The sequence below is a fragment of the Hirundo rustica genome, chromosome Z (assembly GCF_015227805.2).
Source record: "Hirundo rustica isolate bHirRus1 chromosome Z, bHirRus1.pri.v3, whole genome shotgun sequence".
NCBI classification, from domain to species: Eukaryota; Metazoa; Chordata; class Aves; order Passeriformes; family Hirundinidae; genus Hirundo; species Hirundo rustica.
Genome location: NC_053488.1, coordinates 43177771 through 43191513, shown reverse-complemented (window position 1 = coordinate 43191513; position 13743 = coordinate 43177771). Strand labels below are relative to the sequence as shown.

The 13743-nt window shown below is 41.9% G+C and overlaps 1 protein-coding gene across 22 annotated transcripts in view; it reads left to right on the top strand.

Moving 5' to 3' along the window:
• Positions 1-7511: 7511 nt before the first annotated feature.
• Positions 7512-13743, top strand: part of SEMA4D (semaphorin 4D) — a 110684-nt gene continuing 104452 nt past the window's right edge. For 5 of the 22 annotated variants that reach the window (XM_040090818.2, XM_058424178.1, XM_058424176.1 and 2 more), the window contains exon 1: positions 8124-8372. The gene's annotated coding sequence lies outside the window, so the exon portion shown is untranslated. Of the gene's footprint in view, positions 7575-7641; positions 7729-8122; positions 8373-13743 lie in introns of those variants that run through there. The other 17 variants (XM_058424179.1, XM_040090816.1, XM_040090806.1 and 14 more) reach the window with 9 other exon arrangements.

Genomic DNA, 13743 nt, shown 5'->3' with positions numbered 1-13743 from the left:
ATCTTTCTCCTTATCTCAGTGGAAAAAACATTATTTTAAATGTGAGAAACATATAAATAACAGGCCCAGCTGAGTCAATAAATTTTTCTCGTATTTTTCTCGGATATTTTTTTCTCTAGCTCCTGTTTTTTTCTTTATCTTGGCTATTTCTTACTAAGGATGCTTGCTTTCTACTTGACTTTTCCTTTCTCTGTTTTCATTCCTAAAGCCAAAACAAAGAACAGTGGCTGTCAGCTAAGCTTTGCTGACATTTTTCTTACCCTTCTTCTTACCTCTCTTAACCTAAAATAGAATTTTTAAGCCTTAATCAAAGAAAAACAAATGGTAAATACAAGGTTCTTCCAGTTCTTTTAATTTACTCCTAAGATTAGTAACTATAGCTGTTATCAGCTATACCTGCTTGGATGTAGCAGAGTCAGTGTTCCTCAGCAACAAAGTTCCATTTTTGTCCAGGACATAAGCGCAAATGTGCAGTACAGCCCTCCCATGCTCCTTCCTGCCTCCCCTTTATGCCAGCGCCCACAGTGTGGCAGAGGGAAGAGAGACAGCTGTTTGGATAACAAATCACTTTAATGTCACATAAAAGAATGCAGAACCAAAATCTGAGCTAACAGGTTTTACTTAACAGTTTTGCCAGGCTCAGCACAGGTAAATTAGTTACCAGGGCCCAGCTTCAGGATGGCAGCATGTGTGGGTGACCACAGCTCGTATCTCTGATGCAATGAGGTAATGAGATGTAAACCTGAGTGATCAACAGATCTCTACTGTTATTATTTCCTATCATGCTCTATTACCCTGAAGACTACCAAGAATTTTGGACATGTCCTTTCTTGCTTTAGAATTTTCCTTGATATATTGCAAGTATTGCAAATTTACACCAGAAAATCAATAGAGGAATTGTTCCCAGAGAAATGGTTAATCAAATTGTTTCATCTGTAATTGAATACATATATTTTTTAGTGTTAACTAATGAACATTAATTTTCAAAATAAGAAGACCTTCAGAATAAAAACTTTTAGCTAATCGATAAAAAATTTGATCAACTTGATATTTTAGTTACAAAATCAGTGTTTAATCACAGGAATTGAATCTCTTTCCTTGTAGTTTTTGTTAAGTGATGGAGAATTTTTAGGATTATATAAAAACAATCTAAATTTGCTCTACTATAAAACTTTTGCTTCCTCTTCTTCCCAATTTTTTTTTTTTTTCTAGTTTAGTTTAGTTTAGTTTAGTTTTTTAGTTTTTCTGTGTGGTTTGGCAGTTTGGCAGAAACACAAATAAAGAAATTCTAAGGAGGTGACTGTTTTAGACCGATAAAATAATTCTTTTCATGACAGCCAAACCATGTGATGTATATTAAAGGCAGTAATCATTAGTCTTTGTATTTTTCTTTCCATCTCAGGGAGAACAGCAAGATACAGATGTGAATTCTGATTTTGTGCACATCTACTCACTTATACTGTTATGTAAGTCTTAGAGAAGCTATAAAATGTTCCAAATTTCTGCATGCTTAAAATGACCTTTAAAATTATCTATGTGAGTGTCTTGTCAAAGACTAGCCTTGGTCCCTTCCAACCTATCTTTTATGTTTTCTTTTGTTACTCCCTGGAACAGAGCTCCGTGTTCCCAAGAGGGTTTTGATAGTAGCAAAATGCTCGTATCAGCTTAGAAAAACCCATCCTCTCCTGTACTATATGTCCTTTTATTTAATTCATAATAGTGAGGCAATTGGATCCTTTGCTTTGTTCTCCACATAAAGTAACAGAAACCTAATAGGAGCAACTGGTGGATAGAAAAACCTTACTCTAGGGCAGGGAAAAAATGTCCCTGTGACAGACATCACACTGGGAAATCATGACCTGGTTTAACTTCAGCCAAAGAGGTGGTTATTAGGGCAACTTAGTTCAAGAAGCAAGTTACATCAGGTTTTTACATTCTTTGGGAGTGAGAAAGACAAGGGATGCCAGCACAAAAAAGGAAAAAGAAAAAAAAAAAAAAAAAGGTAAAAAGGTTACACAAGGAGAAGAAAGCAGTCTGCTTTCATCTTTTCTTCACGGTGTATTTCCACTGCTGACTTCTGCTGAATTTTACGGATTCATGGTTGTCTGAGTGTTGATAGGAATCAATTGGCTTGTCATTACTTGAGACAGATGCCCCATACAAGAACAGGAACAACTATGAAATACATGCTTTAACGTTAATATTGTTTTTCTATCAAGGTTCAAAGTTCAGAGTCTACAGGTTTTAGCTGGGTAATTCAGCAGAATTTACAGTCAAAGGCAGTTACAGACACTGGCAGAAGTCAAAGAATCTCACGAGTCTTGTGATCCTCCTCGTGTAAACTCTATGTATGGAAAGTAAGTGAATTAAAATGCTATGCTGAATGAAAAAAAGGCAGACTCTTCACTCACTACTGTGGTGATGCATTTCCCCATTCTCAGGCCACACGATGATCTGAGACGTGCATACACAAAAGAGACAGGTCTGGGGTTACTATTTTTTACAATCAAGTTTGTCACCAGAAAAATCTCTTATAATTCCACTTCTTTATTTTTGTAAAGCATCATATCAAGTTATTAGTCTATAAAAAGATGTAAGAAAAATAAGAAAACATCATAAAATATTGTAGTAGTGCAGGCAATAAAAGCATAGGGTTTCATATAGGAAGAATGTAAGCTTAGTATAAAGTTTATAGATGTCTCAATCCACTACTGTCAAACCCTACATTTGCTTTTCCTGTTTTAACAAGGGGACACCTTTGTTACCTCTCTGGTTTCATATTTATTCATGATTAGCACATGTTACCCCACACAAATAGTTTGATGTTGATATTATAGATGTGAAAAACATGTAAACAGAAATAATTCCTGTGATTGATGATGACTCCATTAAACAATTTTCATTAATTTGCTTTTTCTGGAAATGTAATTGCATTTTCAAAAAACATGGAAGCAATATATTGAGTTTTAGTTTCTTCATTATTTTTAATGTACTACATTATTGATGTTGCCTCATTGACCTTGTCCCCTGAGGTAAGCACTGCTGACACTTTTTTTTATTATTTTTCTCATTAATAAACATGTGCCTCCTTCACCAGCCCATGTACTTCTTCCACCACGTAGAGTGGATAACGTGTCTTTTATCATTCATTTATTATTCATTGACTGTTGATTCTAAGTATATCCATGCCATCTTCCTATGAAAAGACCACTGGAGTGGTTAGTTTCTTAATTTTGTACCCATGCACATAACATAGATGTTTGTGTAAGAATTACAGGGTCTGTATTTGGACACTGGTAAGTGTAAACACAAAGTATTTGTTGTTGCTGTTTTGCCCAGGAGCAAAGTATATTATTAATGTCGTATGTATTAATTTGCTAGCAATATATCATTTTAAAATACAAATGCTGACACAGCACCAGAATGAGGGGAATACCTACCACTTTCCTTCCCTAAATTCACCGTGTCCCTTATCCTTTTAGCAAACTTTCTAACAGGCTGTGAGATTTAACAGAGACTAGATTACAGATAGCTCAGTGGTTAGACACTAGCCTACAGTGTAGCTCCACTAAATCTGTGATTCCAGAGAAAGAAACAAAAAGGAAAATATTCTCTGTGACCCTTAGTGTTCTTACCCACAGAAATCCACCAAAGGCAGAGAAAAAGACCTTCTTCTGCCACGTCATCTAAAAATGCACTTCCCCTAAGCTACAACACCTAAATGTAGATGTCTGTGTAGCATTTACTTAGGTCCCTCTGCTTCTGTCTTAGGCGTACAAACATAGTAAATACAGGGACAATTTTAAAGTCTCTGAGTGTATCCTCTACATAATTGCCATGTTTATCCATAATGATATAGGAAGTGTTCAGTCCAAAAAAACCAAAAAACCCCCAAGGTTAGGAGATAAAACCCCTTGACTATTATAATTTAGTTTCACTGCCTCTGTAATTGCAAAAGTGAAGTCAATGCATTTTCTCTGCCTGATGGGGAAGATACAAAAGTAAAAGGTCAAGGCTTTATCTATCTGTGGTTCTGCCACTGACTTAGTGTATAATCTTGCATGAATAACTTTGAGCTGTTGTGTAAGAAGTCCTAACTAGGACAGTTAATGGCATCTTCCTGCTCTGCAAATAATTTTAGGTCTATATCAATTCTAGTAGCTTAATAACATTAATCAACATTAATTTATTGGGCAATGTTTTTAAATGCCTCTTGTGTGCTTATTTTTCTGTATTAATGTTTCCAAAACTGTCATGACTGTAAAATGTATTTAAGATCCTTATTTTTACTGTGTTATTATCCCCCAATTGGTAGTGAAAAGGGATTTTTTTTCAGCAATGTGTGCTGTTTTCCTCTAACGCTGGCTTAAATCAATGACAAGTGATCTGAAAAGTCATGCCACCAGAGCAATATAAAGGTATACCTTTAAACTTTGACTTCATTCAGAACTGTTCACAGTTGCATTCACTCAACCCAACTATTTATTCTTTTATTCTCTCATCCATTCATTTGCTCATGCACTCTGCTACTGACTTATTCCCTGCATTATATATTGGTTTGCAAACCTCTGGGCATGTTCACTGCCCTTTTCACTGACTTAGTAAAAAGCTACCACCTGTTCACTCACTCACTCTTGGACAGATCTGCCCTCGGTCTCAGACCTGGCTTCTGAGACAGTTCTGGTCTCCTCTCATTCTGTCCTACTCTGCTCCTGTAGCTTACTTGTTTGTGAGTTTAATTAAGGACTGCAGGTTTAAGAACACCATCAGTTGTTACAGCTTTCTTTAACCCCTTTCTCTTGATTAATTGCCTTTTTTTTCTGTTTGTTTTTTGTTTTTTCTGTCACAGATTTGATACAGCTTGCCCAGACTTAAAATACCCGAGTATATATTCAACCTCAACACATTGTCTGAAGTAAGTGTATCAGGACTGAGGCAGTCTTTACATATTATTACTTTGCAGAAAGCATTATGTCCTTTTCAAGATTAGATTTTATTATGCTTATAGTAGAGGTTTTTAAAAGCATGTTTCCTCCATGTCCTTGGAATACCGACTATGGAATTGATGTAGACATGTACTAGTAATCATTCATTATACAATTTCATTGCCACAGCATGCAGTATTTGGACGATTATTATCTTTTTTAGGAAAACAAAATCAGTTATAATTACTGTGAGGATCAGTGTCTTTAGCCCTACACAACTAGCTCACATACAATCCAGACTAATATTACAGGCCTCTGGAAAACCTCTCAAATTTGTGTTGGAGGCCATTTGTTTTTTAGTCCTGTGAAAGACATAACTTATAACTGGAACCAAAAGGAATTTTCAGTAGTGCAATTTACGGTACCAGCTGTATGTTCCCAACAGTTTTATTACTAGTGTTTTCTTTTTCTCATCAAATCCCATTTGGTAATATATTTTAGTTGAAAGAAGGTTCTAAATGTGACTGAGAATCTGCCATTTGACAAAGTACAAATATAAATTCCTTGTTTTCCCTCCAACCTTCAAGTCTGTAAGACTCTCCAGGTTTTGCTGAGAACAGAGATTGAAAACTACATTATACAAATTAACAATATAATTCTTAAGAAGTCATGACATCTAACCTGGATAGAGTCAGAAATAATGGCAATTTTATCTTGGTGCTAGCCTTTGCTCCAGTTCCCTTGTGCCAGGCCAGGAAATTTTTGGGAATTTGTGCAGACTGCAGGCTCCCTGGGGAAACCTGACAAAATCCCTGTGATTTTCCTACTCAGAGCTAAGAACTACCCAAGCCTAGATTTTGTAAAATGAAAGATTAAAAAAGCATCTTTGTTTCTTTCCTTGGAATATGATTTCATCGTTGTGTCCCTCAGGAGATGCTTAGTCTTGTCCACACTAGAGAGCTTTGCTAGCATATTAATACCAGCAGTCAGTCCCAGTGGAGATCCAGGTAATCTTCTGATGGTATAAATTACAGCAATTGCCCAAATAAAATATGATAAGGATTTTTATCATGCTACTACTGTATTTGCAGCAAGGATTTTCTGGCATGGGTTCATTTGACCTAAGACTCAGGTTAATCATCAGAAGTGGTTCTTCCCCTTCCTGGCAGACCATGGCTTCTCAGCCCCTCCTGCTCCCCACTGCTGTTGTCCCTCAGAGTTGGGTATGACTACTTTCTTCTCCATGCTTCCTATCCAGCGTTTTGATGGCATTATGACCCTCTTTGATGTCAATGGTGCGATGAATGCTGATTACCCAGTGTTAACTTGGAGTAAGTTAAATCACCATTTTGAAAATCTAATGCAGGAAAACTGATTTCCCACTGTTTTTCACACAACAGACTGTTTGCCGGCTATGCTAATACTCTCCTTCAGACTCTACCATTTCACAGACCCTGAAATATGAAGGTTGCCTTGCATCTAAACTTCCTCTGAGGTTATCATGTCTCCCTGTCTTTAAGAGGCTAGATTTCCTACAGCTAATGTGAATAAATAGAGATCGACTAGCATGTTATAGTAAAAATACAGTGTTGTGTAATGCTGGAAGTTAAAGGTCAGCCAGTAAAGAAAGTGGCAGTATCTGACAAACGAAATATTTTGTTCAGTCTTGCTTCAATGACTGTTGCTAACCAAGCTATGGCAATCTCAGGACAATGGAATCACCTGTTCCACAGCAATAAAAAAACCCAAACCAAACCCCAATCCAAAACCAGACACCCATGTATTGGTCCATGTCATTCATCTGAACAGTCATACCAGGCGTGCATCGATATGACGGGAATCAATAACTCATCAGTGACTCAGCAGAAGGATCGCGGGTGAGATCTGTGCATTTACTGACCTATTTTCTGTCCTCCTTTTATATACCGCCAAGCAGCTACCTAAGCGAACCTATGCCTTAAGGTAAAATAAGTCCAGTAACGTTTGCTTTCGATCCAAGTTATTCCATTCCCATGGTGCCCAGAGGATGGATCCTAGGTGCGGTTTTCCCTGTGGTCTGCGGCGAACGGATCCATCCTGCTCGAGACGAAAAGACGGAGGAGGAGCAGCGGAATGCGACAAGTGGCACTAGATACAAGGAGCTACGGCGGCTCTTGCACCGCCCGCCTGAACTGCGGGACACCACACCTGCTTTCAGCAGAGGCGCCTCGGTGCCTTGCCAAGCCACGCAGCCCCATGTGGCGCGGGAGGAGCCGGTCCGCCGGCGCCGTGACCGGGCTAATGTCACCCGGCGCCGTTGCCGCTCCGGCCGCCGCGCGGGGCCGCTGCCGTTAACGGGGTCGCGCCGGGCGCGGAGAAAGGGACGAGCAGGCCCGAGGAGGGGCCGCCTCAGCCCCCCTGCCAAGACCCCCGGGACCGAGGGCCTGGACCGCCCCCACCGCCACTCGGCCGCCATACTGCGGGGCAACCCAAACTTGTTACACACGGGCACCAACTCCTCCTCCTGCTACCGCTCCTGCCCTTCCCGCCGCCGCCGCCCTGCCTCCGCCGCCGCGGGGAGGAGGGGGCTGCGCCGGCCCAACCCCAGGCGCGGGGAAGGCGCTGAGGCGGGCGAGGGCCGTGAGAGGGGCGCGCCGCAGCCCCCCGCAGGTAGGAGCGCCCGGCGGGGCGGGCTGTGCGCCGGCCTGGGGAGGAGGAGACGACGGCGGCGGGGGGCGGGCGGAGGGAGCAGGAGGCGGCGGCGAGGGAGCGGTCGGCACTGGAGCGGCGACCGTCCGTGCCCAGCACGCCTTCTCCCGCCGAGGTGGGTGCGGGGCTGGGGGACCCGGCGTGGGGCGGGCGGTGCGGCCGCACCTACGGAACGCAGTCGGTCCTGCCGCCTGACGGGGCCCGGGCCGCCGCTGGGTTCGGGTGGGGGGCGAGGGCGCTGGCAAGCCCCCGTCTGCGACGCGGCCGGAGCGAGACGGAGAGGAGGAGCCTCCAACAGCAGCAAATGAGCGAGGGCTGCCAGGTTTATAAAACTGATTTTCCTCCCACCGCTCCTGAGCCCCACTGACTCCGGCGGGAGCGACCGCCCGCCCGCTGGCTGCGGCTCCGCCAGGTGCACGCCCGGGACGGCGGTCGGGCCCCCGCCGCCAGTGCTGGCTGCACCTGCCGCGGAAACGGGGGCCGGGGGCGCGGCCGAGGGTGGTGAGGACGGATGCGAGACGTTCTCGCCCGGCTGTGGAGCGATAGGTTTCCAAGGGCCAGCAGCCCAGTTTGCCAGGAGTGTGTCCAGGCGCTTCGGGGAGGCCGCTGTCTGCTAGGAGCCGCCGTCCCTCATTCAGCGAAGAGGTTGCTGTCTGGTAGCCGGCTGCATGTGTTTTGAAGAGCTGATATGTGCTGTTTTATTTTTCAGCTGTCAGGAGAGTTTCAGTCAGGTCTCCACAGAGGTGCCGAGTTTGCAAGGTACTGGCGAAGAGAGAATCTTCTGTCCTATTTGCCCCTCAGCTCGTTCTGAGGGGATGTCTTCACTGCTTCCTGGGGGTGTGGGTTGTTGAGTGGTGTTTTCCGCGTATACAAAGCTACGCATCATGGGCGTTTAGGGGAGAAGGATTGAGTGGCTAAGTGCAGCCGCGGTAACTTCATTGTTGTAGCTCCTTTCTATTACGTGACTGCCTTTAGCAGAGGAGGGGAACAGTAGCTTGATCCTGCCCTGGTGTGGGAGTGAACCTTACGTATCTGTAGGCTGAAGGGTTTTTTTCAAGTCTGCTTTTTGGTTTAATGCTGAAACATTTTCTTATCTTCGTTTATGCCTTTATTATAATTTACCTTTCGTGGGGCGTTACTTCGGCTGAAAATGTGAAACATCACCTCTAAGTTTTTAGCACCAGTTATTTCTAGTAGCTCTGGAAATCAGTGAGTAATAAAGCCTTTTTTTAAAAGAAAATTAAAATTTCTACAGTAATTAGCACATGGCTGTTGACTGCTTTGTGCCCATCAGGGTCAGAAATAGCTACTGATCTCATACTCCCTTTTGGATACCTCTATGGAGGTTTTGTTAGAGAACTGTGTAATGACTTCTTTTATTAGAAAGAGTGCGAGCTCAGGCAGTTACGCAAGTGCGCCTAAAGGAAGCTGTTCTGCCTGCATGGATGGCGAATGTGGAGGCTGAGGCGGAGTGGGAGTATCATTTACAAACTGAGTTAGAAAGGGGCATTGTAAGAGAGAACCGAGTGGCTCGCGTCGGGTGAAACGCTGTACGTACCATGTTCCCTGCTGTGCAGACAAGAGCGTCAGTACAGTGTGCTGCCTGGGATGAGCAGGCTATGTATGGATGGCCACTCATCATTCTTTCCGCTAGCAGAGATGAGGTATAGGTGACTTCCACTGAAAGCGAATGAGTGGCATGGGAATGTGCTACTGCATGTATATACTTAGAGGGGGACAAAAAAAAAAAAAAGCTTTGTAAATGAGGAGCTGGATTGACAGATGAAGTCTGTCTTTACTATGATCTCTTAGCTTGTGGAGGAAGTATTTCACCATTACTCTCCCCTCCCCTGAAGCAATTGTTTTATATACCTATTTCGATGATTGAGGATTGCTACAGCATCTGCTGACAATGCTGCTTGCATTCATACCTGCCAAAATAGGTCTATAGCTATTCATAAAATTTTTCTCTTTTTAAGAAAGAAAAGCCGTTGTAGCCAGTGGGGAGGGCGGTAGCTACTTCCACAACAAATTAAATGCTTGATTTGAACGGTTCTGTCTCAAAACTGTAACACTGATTCATAGATTTTTCTGGACACTAAGTACAGATGTGCCTACAGACTTTAATTTAATATGCTATGTTGCTATCTCTTTGCTGGTATTTTGTTTCAATCCACTCTCCTCCCCCCCCCCCCCCCCCCCCCAATTCCCTGCATAAACAAGTATTACATTGAGCACTCGGTAACCTTTTTTGTTAACTTGCATGAATACAGTAGTACTCTGCCAAAATATGTGGATTTGTACCACTAAGAGGTCCTGTAGAAGGAGAGAGGTTCTGGATGCCCTCACATCCTGTATTGGCCTGTCTCGTGAGCAGCTGAGCTTCAGAGTTCCCTGCTTCATACAGACTTCTACTGGGGAGGGGCTGGAGAACTCGAGAGGATCTGTCATCTTCTGAAGGCCACTTGGGTGGAGTTGAAATCTGCACTGTGCTTGCTCGGCAGCGCACTCTTGTTCTCTCTCCCAGCTAGCTGTCTTAGGGGGTGTGGCCAAATGAATATTTTCGTTTTCAAATTTTCTTAGCTGTTTTCTTGCAGTGAAGCAAGTGGGAGGTCTCTTTCAGTCATGTCAAAATTAATTCTTGTTCTGGGCTATTAGCATTAGATGTAATACTTGCGTATGCCACCTAGTTTGCAAAAGGTGTTGGATAAGTTGATAGGCTGTTGTGCCATAATCTGATTTTTAAGGATGACTTTTCAAAGTGGGACTCTAAATTGGTAGAAATAAAATCTTGGAGCATTTCTATGCTCTATTACGTTATCCTGGAGCTCCGCCAATTATTTTGTTTTAGTTTTGGTTTTCTCCAGGAAAAAGGGACTCTCACACCAGTTGTTGCAATAGTGATTTTGTAGATAACAAGAATATAAAGTATTTCCCGTGTATGTTCAGAGGTGAAGTTTCTTATCCCAGGTTTTGCTGTGCAAAGGTAATGTAATGAAATAATTGCCAAAGTTGACTAACATGTTTTGTAAGCCTTCAGTGCTTCCAAGTGTTGGATTCATATTCTGTGATTTAAATGAGTTGAAAAGTAGTTTCTGAAGGTATATGACCATGAAAAGCATTATTCATGAATGGGTGGTGATCTACTATGCTTCTTATTAAACTAAAAATCATGTACTTGTATATGGGACTGAGACAATATTTCATAGTGTTTTAAAATCTGGGTGGCATGTGAGAATAAGGTTGGCGATTTAAAGATGACAACAAAAACAAGTAAAGCAGATAGTAAACCTCAATTGTGGTAATATTAAACAATTTGATGAGGGAGTGTTCTCTGTTGTGCCCTATACTCTTTTGCTGTATGCCATGTTAATTATCTGCAGAAAGGTATGCTCGATTGGGAACCTGCATAACAAACAAGGAGCTGGGAACTGCTTTTGGCTTTTTGTTTGGTTGCTCTTTCTCTGAAGTTTTCTGCCTCCTTTTTTTCTAACTAGTAATTTCTCTGATGATAGAGCAGTGTTTTATAAGGCTTTCTTCATCTGGCTTTGCATAGTAGCCTGTGCTTGAGTGTCTAGGTAGATAGGTAAAATAAGTGTATTGAAAAGAATGAGAAAAGTCGCATTTAAGTTTACTTGTGTCTTGATCTTGGGAAGCTGAAGTGGCTGAAGAACTGCTTTTCAGTGGAGCATACAACTGGTTGAGTACCAAAAGGAGCTTGGAGATGCCAAAAGGCACTGCTGCAGTTTCTGTTTGCAATTAACTTGTCTGTGTGTTGATATAGCTGTGCAGGCTAGATGTGGAAGCTGTTTTGTTTTCTTTCTGATATGAGGGTTTTGTCCTTGTTTCTTGGATAAATTAATGAAAGGAACCAAATATTACTTTTTCTGTTCCTATAGCTCTTCAGGTGCAAAGGAAAAAGTAAAACCTCTTATTTCAGACTAATGTATGCTGTCGTCCTGGATTGGGAAGTTACAGATCTTGCTGTCCAGGACTGGATTAATGAGGTCTTACATTTAATTGTATCCTGGCCAAAAAGCTTTTATATTCTTTTATCTGCCTGTAAAGTTCCATGAATGCAAAGGCCTGTTTAGCTTCTGGAAGTGCTGCTGTAGCCTGCCTTCACCATGAGGGAGGATATTGCCTGCAGTAAGAAGGGTGCTGAGCTCTACTTCTAGCCAAGGGTGTCCAAGAGTCGCTCTACTTCCTCCTGCTCCCTGTAACACCAGGTTGTGGTGCAGTGAACTTCTGGGTATGCCAGCATTTCTGGAAACTAAATGAATAAATATGCCAGAACTTACTTTTAGTAGATGTAATACTTTCTCTTTTTATGGTGTGATGGAGGAGGAAAAAATACTTGTATTGAATGAAGGGGCATGAATGTTGTTTTCAGTACTGTAACTCTGAGACTTTTGACACATAAAGTCTTTTAAAACAACAAACAGCAGCCTTTACTTCAAGAGTATGTTCTGCACTGATGGGGACAGTTCTTGTGGCTTGGGGGGAACAAAGCAGATGACAAAATAATAAAAAACTGTGAACAGATGAAAAAAAAATAAAATCTGTAGATATAACCAAGTAAGGAACGTAGGAACCTTTGTAAAGACTGTACATATAGTTAGTTGAAGACCATGTATGAAGTTTAGAACCAAGTTTGTTGGTACAAGTAGTGGACACACTTTCTTGTCTTTCTCTGCTCTTCTACCTATTTCTTTTTGTCTTCGTTCATGTACAGCAGTGAACTCCTAATCCACTAGGCATTTTCTGCATTGATCCTCTTAAAAAATTAGTATTAGCCTATATATGCGGCAGGCTAAAGAGGCTTGAGCACTGCTGCAAAATTAGTACCTGTTGCCCTCATTGCAAGGATAGTCAGTTTCTCTGGTTTTTGCATGGACCCTTCTTGTGGGTTCCTCTGCAGGGTTGTGCAGGCTGAGCAGGTGTGTAGATAATAAAGCACTGGTGTGGAAGAGATTTGGAAATTTATGGAATTGGCGCAGTGGGAAATTGTGACGACTTAGTGCATCTGATTACTTATCTGGGAGACAGAAAGGAATATGCAAAGCAGGGAAAGGTTTATGGAGATGAGCAGTTCTACTGGGAAAGCAGGGAGGAGAGGAAAAACTTTCACAGACTTGGTTAGCTCTTTGCTGGTGTGCAACAGAGAGACCAAAGGTTGTCTGGAAACTGGAGCAGGTCTGACAGACCTGCGGCATGGCGAGACAGTGGGGAGGCTGGCGTTCCCTGTGCCTGAGTAAAATCTCCAGGTCCGCACAGATTCACATGCACTGCAAATAGCAGAGCCAAGGAGTAGGGAGGAAAATGCATGAAACCTGATTATAGTTTATGCTTTGTTGAAGACTAATTTTCACGGCCAGACTTTAACAGTATTTCTGAGTTTTCTTCCTTCTCCCAGTGTAAGGCAGGCATTCTTCTTGCCCCAGATGATTTATAAGTATATGCTGTTGTGCTTTATTTTTTTTTTTTTAAATAAACAAATGATACTGTATGAACTTTGTCATTAAATATACAAAGAGGTGTATGGAAATGTGGAGGCTTTTTGTTTTCTATAGAATGTCTTTGTTCTCATTTCCACTAAAAGAGGTAATGTGGTATGATTGTATATTACTGGAAGAACAATGCAGCTTGGGGGGAAGAGACCTAGAGATGTGGAACCTCTTGGATTTGTATTTGAATTCTCTCTCTGTGTAAATTTTATATGTTCTGGGGAGAATGGAGCAATGTAGACTTTTTAAAAAACAAAGTGCACATTGAATTGACGTCTTAAATCAGCCCATTGAAGTTGTGCTTGACGTTGGTTAGGTTTGTCGTAATTGAACTCATAATTCTGGAATACTTCAAAGGAGCTGTTGTTGGTTTTGCTGAGCATGATACAGACTGGTCAAAGTTAGTGTGAGGACACAGTTAATTCTGTAATTGATCTCCATAAAATGCGTTACTTTACCTTTCTGATTAGCAGATCATTGAGGCTCAGAAAGACTAAACTGTCAATATCTTGTGGTGTTTGGGACTGTTATATGCACATGGATAACACTGGTTTGTTTGCTAGAATTATAGTAACTTGTAAGAATGTATGTTAATACAGTATTTTACGGATACTCTTCTCTGT